The sequence below is a fragment of the Aethalodelphis obliquidens genome, unplaced genomic scaffold, assembly GCF_003676395.1.
Source record: "Aethalodelphis obliquidens isolate GAN/ISIS:26980383/991018 unplaced genomic scaffold, ASM367639v1 scaffold3, whole genome shotgun sequence".
Lineage (NCBI taxonomy): Eukaryota > Metazoa > Chordata > Mammalia > Artiodactyla > Delphinidae > Aethalodelphis > Aethalodelphis obliquidens.
The window spans coordinates 69,598,624-69,619,628 of record NW_020837947.1 but is presented as its reverse complement, the minus strand read 5'-3'; the positions used below and the strand labels follow the sequence as shown (position 1 = coordinate 69,619,628).

Below are 21,005 nucleotides of genomic sequence, written 5' to 3'. Positions count from 1 at the left end.
GCTTTCCTTCCAGAGTTTCTCTTAATCAGCTTGTGTTCATTGTTTGCTTGTGGTCCTTTTTCTCTTAAAAGACCACGTACCTCCTGGAGGTGGCAGCATTCATGTGTGTGCTTCCCCCCGGGCCTGGCTCCCAGGGGGTGCTCATGACATGGCTGCCGGATGAGTCAATGGATGACAGACAAGTGGAAAGCTCACGGCAACATCTACATCCACTGCCTCTACTTCCCCCCCATAAACTCTCACCTCCTGGGTTTTTTATTTCTCTCTCTCTCTCTTCTGAAATCTCCCTTGGAAAAGTTAGAAGACAGTCCCAGACAGCTAAACCGAACAGCTTCTCATCCTCTGTCCTCCTCTTGCGTCTCTTGGATCTACACGATGGCCTTCCTACATTGTTTTAGGGGTCTCTAACTCTTTGGGGTTCTGTTGCCTCCCTCTGAGATCATTCATGCTCAGTCTTCTTTGCCTTTTCCTACTTTAGCATTAGCTAACAGCCATCCACAAAACACAGCCTTCATTCATTTGATAACATTTTATTGAGTGTCCAGGATGGGCCAGGTACCGCATTCATGGCTTTGAGGAGGGAATCGGCTCATCTGAATTCAGGTACCACCTCTGGGAGAATGTGCTGGGCCTGGGACACCAAGAGGGCATCAGCTCTCCTTGCATAGAGAGTGATACTGGCAAGCAGACGGGACCCTCACTGTGGTTCAAGGAACAGGACAGCTTGGTCCTCTAACCTTTCTGAATCATGGACTTCCAGCTTCTCTCTTCGTTGTTCCCCCCTTAACTGCCCCTCCCCTGCTGGATATTGTACATCATCACACACCTACACGCCGTTCCTCTTACAAAAAAGCACCACTCTCCAGTCCCTTTCCCCACTTTCTAAGTTAAATTCCATTTGAACACATTCCACTGCAGTGAAAACCTCTTCACAACAAGTAAGTGATGTCCAAATCCCCAATTATTGCTAAAATAACCCTTTCCTCTGATGATATTTTCTGATTCTCACTGAAAATTTGCTTTGCAGTTTTGCAAACCACTTTCTCTGTAATTCATTCTCAATTCGGTACAACAAGCATTGCAGACATCTCCCGTAGGAAAGTCTGTGTGCAAAAAACAAATAACACCACCCCTGGGTCTCTGCCCTAGAGATGCTCCTTCTTTAGCACAAGCAACAAGACCAAGTCTAGAGAAAGAAGTCAGTTCTTCTGCCCAACATTTCTACCTGCCTCCAGAGTAGATACTCCCCACTGAGTAGCCAAATCCTTCCTAAGAGTTGAAAAATCTCTCGCCAACTATGCAATTTTCGGATGCAGCCCTGATGCGAAGCAGCACCCATGTGGACAGGATCCAAACTGCTGGACCCTTTGACTGCAGAGTCAAGCACTGCTCTCCACTGCTGGCTCTAAAGCATGGTGCTGACACTCCCTAGCAGACCACGAAAGCACCGGAGGACTTCCTGTATGCCCGACTTCCAGCCAACCTGAAGCTTTCCAGGCTGCGGGACACCTCGACGGATGGGTGGTGAAGAGGAACGAACAGAGATGGAGCCCAGGGCTTCCCTGGTGGCGCAGTGGTTGGGAGTCCGCCTGCCGATGCAGGGGACACGGGTTTGTGCCCCGGTCCGGGAGGATCCCACATGCCGCGGAGCGGCTGGGCCCGTGAGCCATGTCCACTGAGCCTGCGCGTCCGGAGCCTGTGTTCCGCAACGGGAAAGGCCACAGCTGTGAGAGGCCCGCGTACCGCAAAAAAAAAAACCAAAAACAAACAAACAAACAGAGATGGAGCCCGGCAGCATTCTGGGGTCCGCGAAGAGCATCTTCGACTCTTTCTCAAATGGCTTGAATTTGGCAAATCCCAAAATACTCTTTGCCAAGAACTTTTTTGCCTTAATCTTACACCCATGTGAATTTCAAAGGAAATTTCGTCCGTATGTTTCTGATTCATTTACACTTAACTCATCACAAAGTTGTTGTGAAATAGCCATTTGATGTCCAAGAAGGCTTTAGAAGTCCTTTCCTTCGCCTTTTCTCCCTTGCCAATGCTAAAACAATTCCACTCCAGAATCTCTGTAAGTTGGATCGACACTCAGAACTGAAAGAGAACTCTTGTCTTGATAAAACATTCTTGTCAGCACGTAGACGATTTAAACCCATGGGAAACAGAATTCCCTGAAGCTTCTGAAACTTCCTCCAATTCAGGGCTTGTTTTCCCTTTTCTGAACTCATGTTAGATGAAAAGCAGGAATGCTGGGGTGTCAACAGACATGGCACCAGGTCTCACCTCAACCGCAGCAGAACAGTTGACCCAACCTACGCTAACAGTTGTTCCGGCTCCCACTCTTTGGGAGAGTTCCCATCATGCTCCCGCGGTATGACCTTTTTAAGACACAAGAGCCTTTGATGTTTCCAAACTCACCCACCAGGATCCAACATGCAGTGTAGCCCAGCCATCAGCTATAGAAGGCCCAGACTAAAATAAGTCTCCGCTTACCTCATACATAATATAATCCTAACGTAAGCCAAATGCAAACTGATAGAATTTAGGAGGAAAGGCTGTATCAGAACTGTGGTTTCCAGCTGGTCCTTTGGTGTGGACACTGTGGTGTGGGTTTTAGTATCGAATACTGGAAAGGAGATGCGTGGGGTTAGGATGGGTCTTTTGTGCTTTGCTCAAGGGTCTGTACACACGAGTGACCTCGGAAACCTCACGTGTCCTGGGGAAAGTAGGCACTGCCCGCCCGTCTGGAGAGGAAAGTGATGAGGGTTCATCCTGGGTACCTCTTGGCAAGCATGCATGCAGGCCCGAGTGCTGCCTCAGCATCTTCATCATCTTCCTTCCTGCCAGCCCTCTCCCGCAGAACAAAGACTCTTCAGATCCCAGGACGTCAAGATTGGGTCACGGCAGGAGGAGAAATCCCTCCCAAACAATCCCCTCCTTCACCTCTGTGCTCCCCACCTCCATCGTTTTTTATTTCCTGCTTATTCTGAAATCATTTTCTTAAGCATTTTTCAACAATATTTGCATTTAATCATCTGGAAAAATATCCTTTCTTGCAGCCTCCGAGCTCTTTCAAATACCCGTTCATGAATCTAAACAGAACTTGAACCATTTCACCTAACTCCCTCTTGGGCTCAGTAAAGTTGCCATGTTTTTTCCCCCTTATTTTAAATTGTGCAAACAATCAGACACTTTGAAAAAGGCATACATCAAGTCGGACAAGTCAGGTTTTAATTACTTTAAGACATTTATAATCCCTGCTGTCAGAATCAGCCTTCTCCCTTTGGGCATGTCAAATTCTAGCACTCTTGTGATATCTTTCGCGTTTGACCTAAATATCTATTTACTTTATTGAGTCAGTATAAGGCCTGATAGGTCAAAAATTAGGCATGGGTGGTTAATAAGTGAATACCTGCTGCAAGATGCCGGAGTTAAGAGGAATTATAAAATTAAATGCATCTTTAGAGGTCTGTAACGAAGTTCACATTTGTATTTAAATACCAAGTAATCTTCCAATTTTTATGCATAGTTTTCAGTCACTGTAACGAAAACATGATGTCGCCCTCATGCTGTGAGCCCGGTGCTTTGCTTCCTTGTTTACATTCACAGCTATAAACACAGTCTTATCCAGGCTAGCTTGGAAGCACATTTCCCATTGTTTTCTGCATTCGCCATGTAGAGAGATTTCTAGCATTTTTCTTCGTATTCTCATTCTTTATGCACTGGCCCTTAGTGCCTCAACTTTGCAGGGTCTGACCACACCTCCGCCTACCAGCATCCCATTGCAGATTTATGGTCTCTTCATTTTTAACCCCTCTCAGATTTCAAAAGTTGTAAATAGAAAATTGTGCCAAGGGTATTTATTAAAAGTCATTTCTATGCAGATGCCTTTGCTTTAGCGCTAGTCCATACTCTAGGCATCTTTCCCACTGCTTAAAACCCATCTATCTTTCCAGAAAGAGCTCAGCTAGCCCCAACTTCACCAGAGCCACCCTTGGCAACTAACTCCAGGGAGAGGGATTTTTAGATAGAATTTTCAACTCTCTTCATGGGCCAAAAAGAAAAGGACCCTATGTCAACGCGATGGCTGGAAAGAGTGGTAAACTGGGCTTCATTAACTTGATCAACAGAAAGTTGAAAAGGGGTGTAGAAGAACAGAGATAAAGGAAAGAAGAGAGAAACAGATGATGATCAGAAAGAATTCAAAGAAAAGGAGAGAAAAAAATATTGAAAAGCAAATACCAGTGAAAGACCATTAAATGTATTAAATTGAAACAGGGCAAACAAACGTGAATGTGGAGAGAAAATAATTAAATTCAGAGTGACTTTGCCTGTGTAGAAACATGGACTGCAGAAATAAAATTCTCCAAATGCACATTTTTATTACCAACAAATACCTACCTTGTACTATGGAATTAAATTCAGTGCGTGTGCGTACACACACACACACACACACACACACACACACACTCTTGATCTGCTGCTCTTCTAAACCAGATGCAGTCAACAAGTGTGCCTTAACGGTGAAGAGACTAGCCCCACGTATCCCCTTCCCACACCCGCAAATTCCAGGTCAGGGGTGGTCTCCCACCTCCTTGGTACCAGCTGGGATCAGAGCACACGGCATTAAGTCACCAATCACCACCACCACGAAAACCTCAACCATCACTTTGCAAACATCACTAAGACAGTGGGCCTCGCTCTGGTCTCTCAGCAGCATCCCGCAGTCAAGAAGGCACCGTGTTCCAGGATCCACAGCCTATCTCTGCACATGGCTCTTCCTCGGAAGCTCTCAAGCACTCAGTCTGGATTTACATAAAATGTAGAAGCCCCTGCCCCTTTGCTGCATGGCCATATTTCACCCAGATGGGGTCCCCTGTTAGGGATCATATGTTGCCTATCTGGCAACTACACTGAGCCTTTCTCTCTGTCTCATGAATGATGTTTAAAAATAAATTGTATAAAGATAAAAAGATTTCTATCTTTAAAAATAAAGGAGGTAGTTGTCCCTGCCACGCTGTACTTTGCTGATGCTCTGAAATCCAGCCCACCTTTCAGATTCTATTACAGCCCTTGTGTTTCTGACTCTTCTTTTGACAGAGAAGTGTTTTTCTTAGATTACTTTTTTCGTTGATATCTACTGGTTTCTAAAACACAAGATCTAATTTTAAACTTGATTTTATTCTTTGTCATTTTCTATCAGAGGAGAGAAAAATATGCTCCTGAGGTTCCGGTATTGGAACAAATATCTAAAATCCTATAGTCTCTGAACTCAATACGAACTTCTTTACGTACATGGAATACTTTTAGGGCTAAGCAAAAAACATGCATGCAATTATCTAATTTTTAAGCCAGAAGGATACAGCTGAGCTCACCAGGGACAGACAAGATAGGTCTACCTCCTTTAAGGGTTTGGAGGCCTTCCATAATTTTGCTGCACTTTTCCAATGTAACAAGCTCAAAGGAGGCTCCAGAAAGCAGAAATGACCCTTTGTTTACTGTTAGAGTGAAAATTAATGTTGATATGAGACAACAAAACATCCTGAAGTAACTTCTAAACCAACGAATCCATAAATAATGTCCAATATCCTTGAATATGTTTTAACACATTTTTAAAAAAACTTAGACATTCAGTGTAACATCTTAACCCCAAAATCCTGTTCCCTGACCATCCCGTATGAAGGAAAAGGAGCCACATAAAGTGTTCAAATCAGCAGAGAGAGGAAACCCTACGGAGAGCAGCCCAAGCCAAAACACCGGGTTTTCAGGGAAACTGAGTGGAAAATAATAGAAAGGAAGCAAACTAGAGGGTAGGAGAAGGTGAAGGGGAGCTGTAGGAAAAATGAAAATGAATGAAAACTACAGGTGGAATGACTGTGGGCCCTTTGATTGGTTTCCTGAAAGTCTGCTGGCGACGCAGCCCGGGCGCCAGGGTGGAATGCGCACGCCCACAACATTCTACCGCCGTTGTCAAGTCCATAGACCCCCTCAGAGCCACCTGTAGCACTCTAGAGAAGCAATAACGCGAACATCTTTGAACCCTACAGTAGTGTTTAATCAAGATACTGAAACAGGAAACTGGTGAAAAAGACAGCTGTGTCATTCAACACAAAATTACCACCCCAAACTATTTTGCTTCAGTGAAGGCAGCGGAGTCTATTAAATCAAAACTTGTGCGAAACCCAGGTCAAGACATGGTTCTATATCCCGTTTTGTTTCCTTCAGAGATATTCTATTAAGAATAAGGTCATTCTTCGAAGTGTTTAAATGTGGGTATCATTTTAAAATTTTTGATGCTTATAACTCAATAATTTCACGTGGTCATAAAAATAATCTGTGTTTAAGAGCTCTCCAAGGATTCTGTTCCAAGAGCTGCAATTCCTTTTATTTGGCCTAAAGCCTGGGTGACGTTTCCCTGCTAAGGGTCCCCCATGGGTTCCATCTGGATCGTGTGAGTCTCTGGGCAATCTGCGTTTACTTTATGTTGAGTCAGTCCCTAGTTCCAGTGTTGCTGGGTCAGAGATAGAGCCAGATGCCGTTTACTTGGGGGATTGAGACTTCAATATTTTTGACCCTTGTGCCAGAGAGGCTACCTTCTGAGGGAACTCATTCCAAAAAGAGTAAACAAACTCTGGAAAAATGTTCAGCCTCACTGGTAATTAAGGAATTGTAACTCAAGCCAATAAGTTACTACTCTATAGCATGTGTTAGAAATAAAACAGAATATTATTCCCAAGGCTGATGGCACTGTACTTTGGTACAATCTTTATAAAATTGAAGAATATTTTAGTAATACATAGGAAGAACAGTAAAAATATTTATTCCCTTTGACTCAATCATTCAATCTTTAGGAAAACTTGAAAAGAGTGAGAGAGTAGAAAAGACATATACCCAATTGTTTCCAGCAACTGAAAACAAGAAATAGCCTAAACAGCCAACAATAAAAGATTGGGGGGCTTCCCTGGTGGCGCAGTGGTTGGGAGTCCGCCTGTCAATGCAGGGGACGCGGGTTCGTGCCCTGGTCCGGGAGGATCCCACATGCCGCGGAGCGGTGGGCCCGTGAGCCATGGCCGCTGAGCCTGCGCGTCCGGAGCCTGTGTTCCGCAATGGGAGAGGCCACAACAGAGAGAGGCCCACGTACCGCAAAAAAAAAAAGATTGGTTATCTAATTATGGTTAGTCCATGGGGACACTGTGATCCCCATTGACCATAATAATTCTACCTCCAGGCCAGTGTGGGCTTGTGAATGGCCACAGGACTTGATTCTGCCTACTAAGATGAGAGGAAAAGTTTCCTTAGGAGTGTTGGGGGAAATGTATCTCCCACCTAAGAAAAAGGCACGGGAAGAAACAGCTCATCTTCTGGGTGCTGTGCTGCATGCGGACCCTGGCACGGGTGCCGCCATCTCAGATACACCAGAGGGGAATTCAACACCGAGGTGTGAGCTCCCCAGAGAAATGGAAAAAACGTGGGTCCTTGACAGGATGACAGCACTGAGCTACTGAGTCAATCATCCCAAAGCCTCAGCTTCCATTATATGTGAAAAATCCCATATCTGTGAAATGTTAAACTTTCTTGTAACTTAAGCTAGTTTGAGTTCAGGTTTTCTGATTCCTCTGCCAAAGGAATCTAACAGAATCAAAATGAGTTTAATCTTGCATATCCCTCATAACAGTGAAGACTAACGTAAACTTATTTTGTCAATAACCTTAATAAGACAGTTTAATACACCAAAGTATATCCAATATAACTGCATAAAAACCATGAATATATCTATATATGTACATTATGAATAGAACTAACAAGAAATAGTTATATCACAGTTAAAGAAATTAAAAGTAAATTATAAAGTACTTTAAAGTTTTTGTAAGTTTTTTTTTTTTGCGGTACGCGGGCCTCTCTCTCACTGCTGTGGCCTCTCCTGTTGCGGAGCACAGGCTCCGGACGCACAGGCTCATCGGCCATGGCTCACGGGCCCAGCCGCTCCGCAGCATGTGGGATCCTCCTGGACCGGGGCATGAACCCACGTCCCCTGAATCGGCAGGCAGACTCTCAACCACTGCGCCACCAGGGAAGCCCTAAAGTTTTTAATTAATATTTTAAGCACTGCCTTCTATAATTTTTCTTCACATCGTTTCTCAAGATGGTGAGCTACCAAAGGTTAAGTGGCAAATCTGATTCATCCCAATTTCAAGTACAATTGCTAGAATATTTTTAGTTTTATATACATCAGGATGAATTCGGTTCTGCTGCAGTAACAGACAAGCCAGCAATCTCAATGCCTTAAAACAACAAAGGGTTGTTTCTTGCTTAGGCTACAAGTCGCCTGGGGTTAGATGGAGTGGTGGCATCTCTGGGCTGATCAGAGTCACTCAGGTGGATGGGGCGGCCACCATTCCAACCGTTGATTGTCACCATGCCAGAGGCTAAAAAAAAAAAACCATACAAATTGTGTTCTGGATTTTAATGCTTCCGCCACATAACTTCCACTCATGTTTCATTAGCCAAAATAGGTCACGTGGCTTTGCCTAAGTTCAAAGGAAGAGGGAAAGTTTAATTCTCCCATGTGCCCGGAAGCCCCAAATATTGGCAAACAGCCCTAATGACTAACCACAGGGTTACAGCAAACGCATAGTTTCATCAGACGTACAGAAGGTAGACTTTTTTCTAAAACCCCAGAGGTAAGAGAGAGATGAAGCCTCTATGTAGTAAAATTAGTCTAGTGAGACACAAAACATCCCCTCACATGTTTTAAATACATGCTCAACTTCACCCAGCAATTGATTCCGCAGGGTTCATATGGTTGCTAAAACATGTGGTTCAAGTCTCAGCCTATTATAAATGTAGTGGAGACTTTTATATCATTCCTCAAGTGCTACCACGAAAGACCACCAGACAGCAAAGAGATTCATCATCACAGAAGATCTCCCTTGCAAAGTCTGCACGCATCAGCAAAAGCAACCAGAATCTGCCTGATAGGACATACCTAGCACTTCTCTCTACTCCCTGCTATCTTTCTGCATGTGTTTTGGACGTTTTTAACATTTTAGGCTCAGTTCAAACATAAATTCTGAACTGTGAGACCCAGAGTGTACTTATCCTACTTCATTCCTCACCTCGTTTTTCTCTTCTTCCCTTACACTTCATTCTCCTAACCTATACCCGTGACTCCCCAGTAGCACAACTTTTCCCATTGCCGAGTTGTGAACCTTCCACCGCTGAACTGCCATTCTTCCTTGGCTACTTTCTCCAACAGCCCATGAAGATCTTTGGGCATCACCAGCTGCTAGAAGTCTAAACTCTCCACCTGAACCGTAGGTTGGTTCCTCCCAGCCACCGGAGGACTATGTCTCTGAGAGCAGTGGGCTAAGAAGGTGGCCAGGACCTGGGCTATGGAGATGGAATAGCAGCTGACTCTGGCGGGACAAGATTGGCTTGACTGCCCCTCACTGGTCCATTTCTCATCATGTTCTACAGAGATAATCTTACCCTTCCCAGAGCACATCAACCAGAAATGTTTAGATGATAGGTATCAGAAACCTTCACTCACCCTGGATTTTTTTTGAAAAAAAGTATTTATTTATTGGCTCATAAAATTTTCAAGGGTAGGGCTTGTTGGTGGCAAAGCTTAATCCAGGGGCTCAAGTGACGTCCTCAGGATGTGGTTTCTTCTGTTTCTCTGCCCTCCTTTCTCCATCCTGGCTTGCTCTGTGATAGCTTTTCTCTCATGAGTGCAGGACGGATGCCAAGAGCTCTTCGGTTCACATCTAGTTCTCAGCAGACCCAGTGAATGCCTTGAGCTCCACATACTGAGAGGTCAACACACTGACAGGTCACGTGGGCCCCCCAATCAAGGCGTCCATAACTGGCATGGAGGATTAAATATGCAGATTGAATGAGGCCAATCAGGCTTGCCCCTGGCGGTGAGGGCAGGGTCATGTCTCCCCAACCCGCGGCAGTGGGGAGGGGACATATAATGTCCCCCCGTAAGAAATCCAAGGTACTCTTATAGGAAGAAGATTGAAAGGATGCTAACAGCCCAGACATGGGCTCCCAGGCAGCCTTTCTTGGACTCGGCTCCTTGCCTTTGCCCCCTTCAGAACTGGCCTTTCTTTTGTTTCACTCTGGACGGTTAGGGGGAGATGGCCTTAGTGTTCAGTAACAGTGAAGGCGTGTTGAAATGGGGGCATGTCCATCAACAGAGGAATGGCTAAAGAAGATGCGGTACATATGTACAATGGAATTTACTCAGCCATAAAAAAGAATGAAATAATGCCATTTGCAGCAACATGGATGCAACTAGAGATTGTCATACTGAGTGAAGTAAGTCAGACAGAGAAAGACAAATACCACACGGTATCACTTATATGTGGAATTTAAAAAAAGGGTACAAATGAACTTATCCACAGAACAGAAATAGAGGTACAGATGCAGAAAACAAATTTATGGTTACCAGCGGGTAAGGGGGAAAGGGAGGGATAAATGGGGAGACTGGGATTGACATATACACACTACTATATATAGAATAGATAACTAATAAGGACCTACTGTGTAGCACAGGGAACTCTACTCAGTACTCTGTAATGGCCTATATGGGAAAAGAATCTAAAAAAGAGTGGATATGTGTATATGTATAACTAAGTCACTCTGCTGTACAGCAGAAACTAACACAACATTGTAAATCAACTATACTCCAATAAAAATTTAAAAAAAAAGAAATGGGGGCAGTGAACACAGATGAGACAGGAAGTGCTGTCTGCTCTGCAGCCAGGGGAGGGGTGGGGTATGGGGCTTGGGAATGGGGGAGACTTGGAGAAATGAGACAGGAGCTCTGAATCACAGCGGTGAGGAATAAATTAGTGACTCAACAACATTTGGGTTTTTTAATTTGCCCAGAAGAGCTGACTAACTGACGTTAAATTGTACAGACTGCCCCTCCAGAAGCGCGCTGGAACTCAGTGTCAAGGCAATGCGACAGAAAACTAGAGCAAAGCTCACAGAATACAAACGAAGTGGACTTGTATTTATTTGGGTTCCTCAGGGCTCTCAGGAACCATTCAATCCCTCGAGGGCCAGGACCTTGTCTTCCACTCCCCTTTCACTCCCCTCATGTTTGGCAAAATGTCCTGGAGCCCAGGGGACCCAGACTCAACCAAGGGCGGGGGACAAACCCTCCAAAAGAAAGAAATGATCAACGGATGAACAGAATCCCTTCCTCCAGAGAGAATCATTCATTTCCACACACTTTCAGATCGTATAAAAGGTAATGTGGCATGATTATAAATGGAATTATAAATGCCTGCCTTATCCCAAAATAAAGCTGGGGCAGAAAATACTCTCACTTCTTACGCAAAGAAGTAGGCCATTTGGGAGGAAGTTGGACCCACTGCTGAAACAGTCTTCAAAGGCACAAGCCTCTGAATGGTCGTTTCTCAAAGGAAAGGCAGAGACAGAATGAACCCTTGCTAAACGGGTGGGAGGCCATCCTGGACTTCTCCGTCCTGCTAAGACGCAGACCCCGGCTGGAGAGTAGAGCGAGCTGTGGCCGTGCGCTCTGTGCTGCCACCTAGTGGATATAATTGGTAACTACAAAGGCTTGGGAAGGGCCAGGAAAGGAAAACTTCCTGCTTCCCGATTTAAAAAAAGAAAAAGAAAACATGTCCTGTCCAGAGTATCTGTAGAGCAGCAGCAACCAGCCTCCTGACAGCTGCAAACACATCCCTTATTAGTCCACCCTGTAGGCCTGAGAGGCCCAGCGACGCTTCTCATGCTGAGCGCTGGAGAAACACAGCCGGCGCTGCAGGCAGCAGAAGGCAGGTGAATCCTGGGCCATTCTGGGACATATCCTTTGCTGTGGTTCCAGTCCTGGCAGCGGACTCTTTCTCTTCCTGGTCTGGGCTTTGCTATGCGGCAGCCCTTTTCAGTCTAGGACTGAAACCATTGGTGATGAAACCATCAGTGACCAGTCAGTAGGCAAAACACATGCTCGTCCACTTTGGGGGAAGAGATGTGACAAGTTAATGAGATGCAGCCGCAGCCTCTTCCCGGTCGCACCTCACGCGTGCACACAGGCAGGCCGGCGCTCACAGGAGGTCCGCGCAGCCGCAGTGTGCCCGGTGCCGGCTGACTCTAATCAAGGCAGGCATCGGCTCGCGTGGGAGACCCGCTTCTGGTTCCTCTGGTTCCACGTCCAGGTGGGATCTCTCTCCTGTGCTTCGCTTCTCTGGTGAAGAACCGCCAAGGCAAAGTGGCTCACAGACTCCGTTCTTAGTTAGTCACCAGCCAAATATCAGCTTAGAGATGGCCCGTTCTTGATGCCAGGGCCACCTTACCGCTGCAGCCCTGTTCCCTCTCTAGGTGTATATAGTAGAGGAAGAGCAGAACAGACCTCTGCAACCCGTCATTTGGCATCTCACGAAGAAGGAGTAACAGATGGTTAGAAGCCTGGAACCATGGTTACTCGAATTTCGGACAGGATCTTTAGACATGTTTTCCCTGCTGAACAGAAATGTTCTATCACTTAATTAAATAATTTCATGAAGACAGCTTTGAGACGGACAAGGAAGAAGAAGGCCCTGTGAATTCCACAGAATGTTGCCAAAGGCAGTGCAACTATCTATTGTTTTAAGAAATAACTGACTTTTAAAAACCTCCATATGATTTATAAATCAAAATCATTTCTCCCTCGAGAACAATCCAGAAAGAGTAAAACATTCAAAGCACCAAACTTTCAAAAGACCTGTTGGATTTCAGGGTTCTATCCAAGAAAATAACTCCCTGGATTACTTAAATGGCCGTGCAGCTCTTGGAAACTCAGATGAAAGACACCATCAAAGTACAGAGTGCTATTAATAACCCTTGGTGTCCAGCCATCTCCTTCCCCTTCTCTTTGGGCAAGCATCTGCCTGGTTCTATTTTGCTATTTGATTTCATTAAGTAGTTTTCCGACATCTGCTCCCAGGCTCTCTGAGACAAGAGTGAATTCCGCTCAGAGACGAAATCGCACAAGAAAGGGAAGGAAGACCTTGTCAGCGTGCCGCATCTCATCCCTCAGGTCCCTCTGCCCTGCTTGCCATGGGGGCGGGGCAAGGGGCTGGTTCACCCTCCACAGCCAGCACCTGCCTCGCTCCTCCAAGGGCTGTTCTCAGACTCCGCCCTTGGGAGCCTGGCAACTGAAGCCCTTCCCACTTCAGGCAGCCCGGATCCAAAGATGGGCAGGTAGGAGAGAACAAGTATTCCAGCTCCCCGGGGCCCCTGATGGAGACCAGTCTGGGGGCGGGGTGTGTGTGTGTGTGTGTGTGTGTGTGTGTGTGTGGTAAACTATGTTATCTCCAGAGCTTCCCTGCAGGACACAGCCAAAGTTTTAAAATGTCCACAAATTCTTTGACCCTCCTCCCTTCAAGCGAGCCCAGTGCTCGCTTCGGCAGCACATATACTAAAATTGGAACGATACAGAGAAGATTAGCATGGCCCCTGCGCAAGGATGACACGCAAAATCGTGAGGCATTCCATATTTTTGAGAGACTCGCGTACCGCAAAAAAAAAAAAGGTGGAGCCTAATTCCCTTCCCCTTAAATAAAGGCCAGCCCAGGGCTTCCCTGGTGGCGCAGTGGTTGAGAGTCCGCCTGCCGATGCAGGGGACACGGGTTCGTGCCCCGGTCCGGGAGGATCCCATGTGCCGCGGAGCGGCTGGGCCTGTGAGCCATGGCCGCTGAGCCTGCGCGTCCGGAGCCTGTGCTCCGCAGCGGGAGAGGCCACAACAGTGAGAGGCCCGCGTACCACAAAAAAAATAAAAATAAAAAATAAAATAAAGGCCAGCCTGAGTGCTTCTGCAGAACAGAAGATGGGGGAAACGATGCTCGTCGTGGTCCCAGGCTAGGTCATGAAATGGATAGCTTCTGCCTGGCTTTCTCTCTTGGGCTACACACCTGGGGACTCACACAGCAGGAGGACACTCAAGCAGTCCTGGGAGAGGCCCATGTGGAGAGGAACTGAGGCCTCCCACCAACAGCCAGCACCAGCTCTCCAGCCTGGTGAGTGAGCTGCTTTGCAAATGATCCTCCCGCCCCAGGTAAACCTGCCGAGATCTTGACTGATACTGTGGCTACAACCACAGGGACACACCAGCCGGCACTGCCCAGCCAAGCCACTCCTGAAATCCTGACCCACTTAAACTCTGAGAGGTGATAAAAGTTTATTGTTGTTTGGGGCAATTTGTTACACAGAAATATAGGAGGAATAGGGTTTCCCTCCTTGGGACTTGGCCCAATACTACACCATTGCCTGCCCTCTCTCCCTAATCATGAATTCATGCTTTCCCATCCCCCTACAGGCTTTCCCTGGGAATGCTTCCTAATACAGTTGAGCCTGCACAGTGCGGGGTTGGGGTGCGGGCCCTCTGCACAGTTGAAAATCAGAGTATCAGAAAATCATAGTCAGCCCTCCATATATGCGATTCCTCCATATCTGGGAATCCTCCATTTCCATGGTTCCTCCGTATCTGTGGTTTCCACATCCAGGGAATCAAGCAACTGGGGATCGTGTAGGGCTGTGGTATTTACTATTGAAAAAAATCCACGTGTAAGTGGACCCTACAGTTCAAACCCATGTGTTTCGAGGGTCAAGGAAAATCCCTTTCATAAGAACTTGTCTCAGAATTGAATTCCCCTCTGGGAACTGGTTAAAACTTCTCATAAAATAATTCTAATTCAGGGTCCTTTTTCCCAGCCCATTTTCTCTTCCACCCCAAGAGTCCCCTTTTCTTATCTGGTTTTGCCTCTTTCCATAGTAACTATCCTCACTCCCTTCCTTCACCCCCTGCATTATTGCAACGCCCCTTCCTCAGCTAATGGACCACAGGAGGGCAGGAGGCTGATGTGATAAAACCAAACCGAAAGGGAGAAGGCCCTTCCTGCCCGTCAGCCAGCTACGCGAGCCTTTAGCCGCCTTGGCAATGCGTCCCTACTCTGCTCTTGCATCCTCTGGGTGACCATGGGAACCACAGGTCTGCCAGTGGGATGGAGGGTCTCCCTGCTGCCCAGCTGAGACTCAGGGGGTGGGAGAAGCCTCCTGAGCTCTGGCCGTGTGTGAGGCAAGCAGAAGTGTGTGTTCCCTGGGCATTTTGCAAGGCACACTTTGGAACCAATGTCAATTCCTTTTTCTAAGTAAACTTAAAGGGAGGGGGGGCATAGGTTCTACAAACTCCTAGCTCTGTCAGTCTCTCCCAGAGAAGGAAAAAATGAAAACAAGTAGTCTTGGGATGTTTCCCACATGGAAACTCACAGACTAGGGAAGCAATCCCACTATGACATAGACTGTGCTGAATGGTCGGACACGGCAGGGGACAAACAAGAATAAAACTCCCACTGACGATCCACACAAAGGCTGTCTGAGTGGGAACATGATTCCTCTAGATATGTTTCATGGGGCAGATTTTATTTCAAGCTAAGCCAGTTTTTAAACCCCTGAAATATCTGAAAAATGAACTGATTTGAATTCATTCCTTTGTAGCATATGATCATTTGCCTGCACTCTGTCTAGGCTTATTTTTCCGCTATCAGTGAAGAAATAAATAATCTGCTAAGTGCATTCATAGGCTAGAAAGTTGGTGGGGAACGTAGCTGATCCTCTTATAAGAAAAATCTTTCAAGAAATTTTAGCACGTTTATACGTTACCTGTAAAATGCAGCTTCAGGAGGAAACAAACTTCAAGAAAAACACTCAAGAGTTTTCAAGGCCAATATACTTGTTTTCAGTAAATTTGCACCCTTTGAACAAAATTTTTTTTTCTCAAGGCGAGTGTATTAGTTTGCTAGAGCTGTTATAACAAAGTACCCGAGACTGGGTGGCTTAGACAACAGGAATTTACTTCTCACCGTCTGGAGGCTGGAAGTCCCAAGCTGTCAGCAGATATAGTTTCTTCCCAGGCCTCTCACCCTGGCTGGTAGATGGCCTTTCCCTGTGTCTTCACAAGGTCTTCCCTCTGTGCATGTCTGTATCTGAACCTCGTCTTCCTGTAAAGACACCAGTCATATTGGATTAGAGCCCATCCCACCAACCTCATTTAACCTTAATTACTCCTTTAAAGACCTATGTCCAAATACAGTCATATTATGAGGTACTAGGCGTATTTCAACATATGATTTTGAACAGACACAAGTCAGCCAATACCAGAGAGTTTATTAATTCCGTCTAGATTTTGCTCTATAATAGTTCCCTGAAAATAACATTTTGCTAGGTATTAACATTTTTTTTTAACATTTTTTAAGAACAGGGTAAAACAAGCCCAGTGGGAGTCATACTTGTAATAGAGACAAGAGAAGAAACATGGTGTGTAGAAAATCATATGTCTTTATAATCTCTTGGGGGGAAGGGTGGCAGAGAAGCAAAATCCTGGTCTGAAAAGACCTCTGGAAATAATGCGTCCAGTTATATCCTCGGGGTTTGTTCTGACTTCCAACTTGCACCAAGCCCTAGGGGGTGGTGTTGAGCCTTCTCCGTCACTCTTCTTCCTCACAATGTGTTTGTAGATCCACTAAACACTAAACAGTAAACGTGGACCCGCCAGACTGACCCTGGCCACTGCTGGCTGGATGGCTGTCTGGCTGCATCACAGCCCACCTTCACGACAGAGAGGATACGCCAACTGTTCCCAGGGTACCGTTGGCACTGACAACCATGGCCATTTACCATGACAGGCAGGGCAGACCTTGAGAAAAGCTGGCCCGAGGCGAAGTTTAGAAGTCGGCTGAACTTTCCTCAACAGTTTACCAACTCCAAGGACTGAGCTGAATATGTAGTCCCTCAATGAAGAGAAAATATTTCCAACCCTACTGAGAGATTCTACGTGCATCGCCTCACCACATCCCATCCTTCAACCCCTCAGAACCAAGGAGGGAAAGCTGCAGACACCTAGGACAGCAGCAGTTTCCTTTGGTGAAGACATGATGGAAACGCTGGGAGTTTCACCAGTTTTATTCATCTGAGAAATGTACTCAGATGCGTCATTATGTTCCCAGATCCACAGCTGATATCCAGACGAAGGAATGTGTAAAGTTGTATAGTGGGAGCTGAAAATATCCAGACTTGTGAAAAACACAGAACAGGAAGCCTGAACTCCCCCTGGAGACGATGAGAGAGATAGTAAAAACTTGGATTTTCACACACGCACGCGCACACAGAGAAAATCCTGCCCAGAGAGGGAATGTCACCGATGGGATGAGAACTATGGGGTTTGAAGAGTCCCTGGTGATAGGAGGGGGCCAGATACCAGCTGATGCACACTGCCAAACAAGCAGGCTGTGTAGGAGGCTTTGACCCAATGAATCAAGAAGAGGCCTGGCTGGAGAAAGTCCTTTAGGAGATGGGGGACATATGAGTGCTTTGAACTCAAGGGATCAGGAATTTTTTTTCACAAGCTTTAAAAAATAAACAAGATGAAAGAAATCATACAGGAAGGTGCTAGGCTCTTATTGTTTCTGGGCTTGAGTCCTAAAAATCAGGGCCAAAGGGAAGAATTAAGTGTGGTTTAACACACACACACACACACACGCACGGATTTTGTTAATGTATATAATTATGTCTGCAGAGAATTTTTCCAGTGCAGGTTGCCTTCAGTGAGAAAGCAGAGACTCTTTAAGTTATCCTCCAGGGAAGGGACTGAAGGAGGCAGAAGTTTAGTTGGAAGCATCACAGGTGACACCAATCCACCCGTTTGCTCAGAAGAAAAGGTAATTGAAGTGGTCCTCCTTCATTGGATTTAAACCTCTGATCAAAAGGCTTCTCACTACTTCGATTCTTTCTTTGCTTGACCTTTATCATCTGTAATGTTGTTCTGTCTTTAAAGGGGATGTAAGGTTTTAACAGTCATCTCTGTGCGTGCAATATATATTTTACTGCTCAATTTTTTCATGTGAATTGTGATTTTAAAAAAGCCTGGGGCTTCCTTGCTGGCACAGTGGTTGAGAGTCCGCCTGCCGATGCAGGGGACACGGGTTCGTGCCCCGGTCCGGGAGGATCCCACATGCCGCGGAGCGGCTGGGTCCGTGAGCCATGGCCGCTGAGCCTGCGCGTCCGGAGCCTGTGCTCCGCAGCGGGAGAGGCCACAACAGTGAGAGGCCGAGCACCGCAAAAAAAAAGGCTGGATTCATTTAACCTCATTATCAGGACATGCTGACTTCAGAGTACATGGATCCCTGTTCCAACAGGCTTCATCATGCTTTGGTGGCTGAGGAAAACCTCCTTCCTTGACCAGTTGTGACTAAATCTGGCTCAAAGAGTCATGAAGACTCCACATGTGGCTACACGTTAGCAGAATAAAATATGATCTAATCTTAAATCCTTAACAAGTGTTTTCCACAGAAGAACAAGGGAGGGAAGAAACTGATTATTTTGCCTGTTTGCTTAAGTTCTTATTATCTTTATGTGTTTTCCATTCATTATCTTGTTTAATCCTCACAAGAACTGGGGCAGGAGTATTTTTAGATGAGTTTCTCTAGATGCTCAGAGAGGTTAATTCATCTATTCATCATCACACAGCCAGTCAGTTGGACCCCAAAGCCTAAACTCTTTCCTTTTCAGTGTTTGGAGATGCGGGAGATTTGTCAGCCCACCAGCCATCGAGTATGATTCCTGCAATGAATATGACATTCTGGTCATAACCAGTCATGATACAGTCCTTGTTTATTCAGAACTCTAATGTCTAGAGAAAAAGAAAGTGCGTCTATGGTGGGTCTGATTAAACAGATGCTGACTCAGTGAAAATGGATGGAATTTTTGTAGATGTCTACTGTCCTGGATGTAAAACATTCTATGACACTTTGACATCAATGTCCTGGGTTGAAAGTTCCCAGCTCCTTTGTCTCTCGTCTCTGTTCTCTCATTCCACATCTACAGCTGAACAAGTAGCCAACTGGCACTCATCTGTGATACTGCCTTGGGGCAGGACCTGCTTAGTGATGACAGCACCGTCTTCTGGGCACCAGCAGAGGCAAACAGACTCCCAGGGGAGTGACATGCCTGCATGTCATCCTTACTACTCCCCGGCAGCATCCAGCTTTGCAATGGCAGCCCGCGCCCCTTAAGTTCAGACCAAAGCAGTGCCTGCTCTCATTCATAAAAGGGCCGTGTCCTTATTGGCTGAGAGACAGAGGGTGTTTATCCTTTTCACATCATCATAACATACCTAAAGAGTCTAGTTCACACACACACACACACACACTCTTCTTACTAGGACACACTTCGATAATCTTACTTCAGTGACATTTTCATTACTGACAAGTTCTGGAGCTCTTAGGTGAGCAGCGACTATATAACTGGCAGCCTTGCTCACGTATGCAATGTCCTCTGTACCAAGTTCCTTGTGGATTTAATTCAAGGGTCAGGATGACCAGTACATTTAGAGCAGATAGAGCTCTGCACACATCGGGAATGAGCCCCCAGCGGTTGGAAAAACTGAATCTGCTGGGTAATGATAAGACTCGTCAGATTTCCAGGTGACAACTCAAAGTAGCTAAGCTTCCCAATTCCGCAAAATTAGCTATAAATCAGGCAAGAACCCACCTGTCCCAAAGACCGAGCCCTGGCAACTCAATGGAAACCACCACAGTGATTGCAGTTTTTTAGAAATTTAAGACCCAGATCAAATTCAGAAGGGTGAGAATTACACCCAATAGGAACTAAAAGAAAAAAACAGTCTGAGTTTTTTATTCTGTTCTTGCCAAAGAAAGTTTCCATCTCGCGTTCTCTCCCATCACAAAATGATTTTTCTAATTTTAAGTGTTGATGGAGCTATTGATGGAGAAAGGACACATGGGCCAATGAATTAAGCATCCCAAACCCATCCCTAGACCTGTACTCACGCCACCAATGAAAACAGCGACGGACTCGCCGTCCACCTGTCCACAAAGGAGCAACCCCAAATATTTCTAAAATCAAGAATGCATCCACAGCAATGCAGTAGCATCCTGCTGGCCATTTATGGACAACTTGGCGTGTTCTCCGGTGGCGGGGCCACTTTCAGATCCTTAATTTGTAGATACGCATTTTCCACACCACTAGAGCTTCAAACGGGCAGCTCCTACACCCTTTCCACATAAAACCCTAACCACTAACATGCCTCACAAAGGCCCCCTAAAATAAGAATCGACTTGAATACATAGTGAACTTAATTGCTCATATTCCCTGGCAAATCAGATCCACTATTAACAGTCTAATAACGAGTATGCATACAGGCGCCCCAGCGCGACCAGATGCGCGTGTAAAATAAATAAATAAAGTCGAACTGCCACGCTAAATAAAGTTGTCCTGCCACCTCAGGTTACCATCTGTTTCGAGTTTGCCTCAACAGTTTTCCCTCAGCTTGTTTTCTCAGCTCCGAACAGCTCCAGCTGGTGGGCCTTACAATGCAACGTGGACAGACCCACGAGCGCTTGGGTTACCTCTAGCTTTCCGTGAGCCCAGATTTGGATGTGACCTCCACGCACAAGATCCCTGCCATCCTGCAACTTTCTGGTCCCACATTCCCTCAGTTTAAAAAGGGCGGTGGGTTGCGGGCAGGGAGGGGGGCAAGAAAGGATGGGGGATAAGAAAAATTCAAGCGTGCTCCTGTGGGGAGGGCTGCTAATAATGGACAAGTGTGAGATTTGGCAATAAATTATTGTCCAGATGAAGGGCAAACAATTAAAAATTAGAAACATTTATTCACACTCAGTACATTAATGAAAACTTTAAAAAAAAAAAAGAGAGAGAGAAAGAAAGAAAACTAAACTGTGTGTACTGTGTGGAAAAAAATAATGGCCCGGCAGGCCCACTTTTTATTAACAACTCATCAGTAAGCAGGTTGTAATTCATAACAAAGAATTCACCCCGAGGAACACCACATGACTGTGAGTTTCCTAAGAAAATACATATGTTGTTCCACTTGGTTTCCTTTCAATAAAATCCACCAGTTAGCACTTCATTTTCAAGCTGTTCTGACAAATCAGGTGAGTTAGCTCTGTAGAAAA

The 21,005-nt window shown here is 45.8% G+C and overlaps 1 non-coding gene across 1 annotated transcript; it reads left to right on the top strand.

Moving 5' to 3' along the window:
* The first annotated feature begins 13,411 nt into the window (after nucleotides 1-13,411).
* On the top strand, nucleotides 13,412-13,518 carry LOC113613251 (U6 spliceosomal RNA). Its single transcript, XR_003430137.1, has one exon. It is a non-coding gene; the product is annotated as a U6 spliceosomal RNA (small nuclear RNA).
* The last annotated feature ends 7,487 nt before the right edge of the window (nucleotides 13,519-21,005 follow it).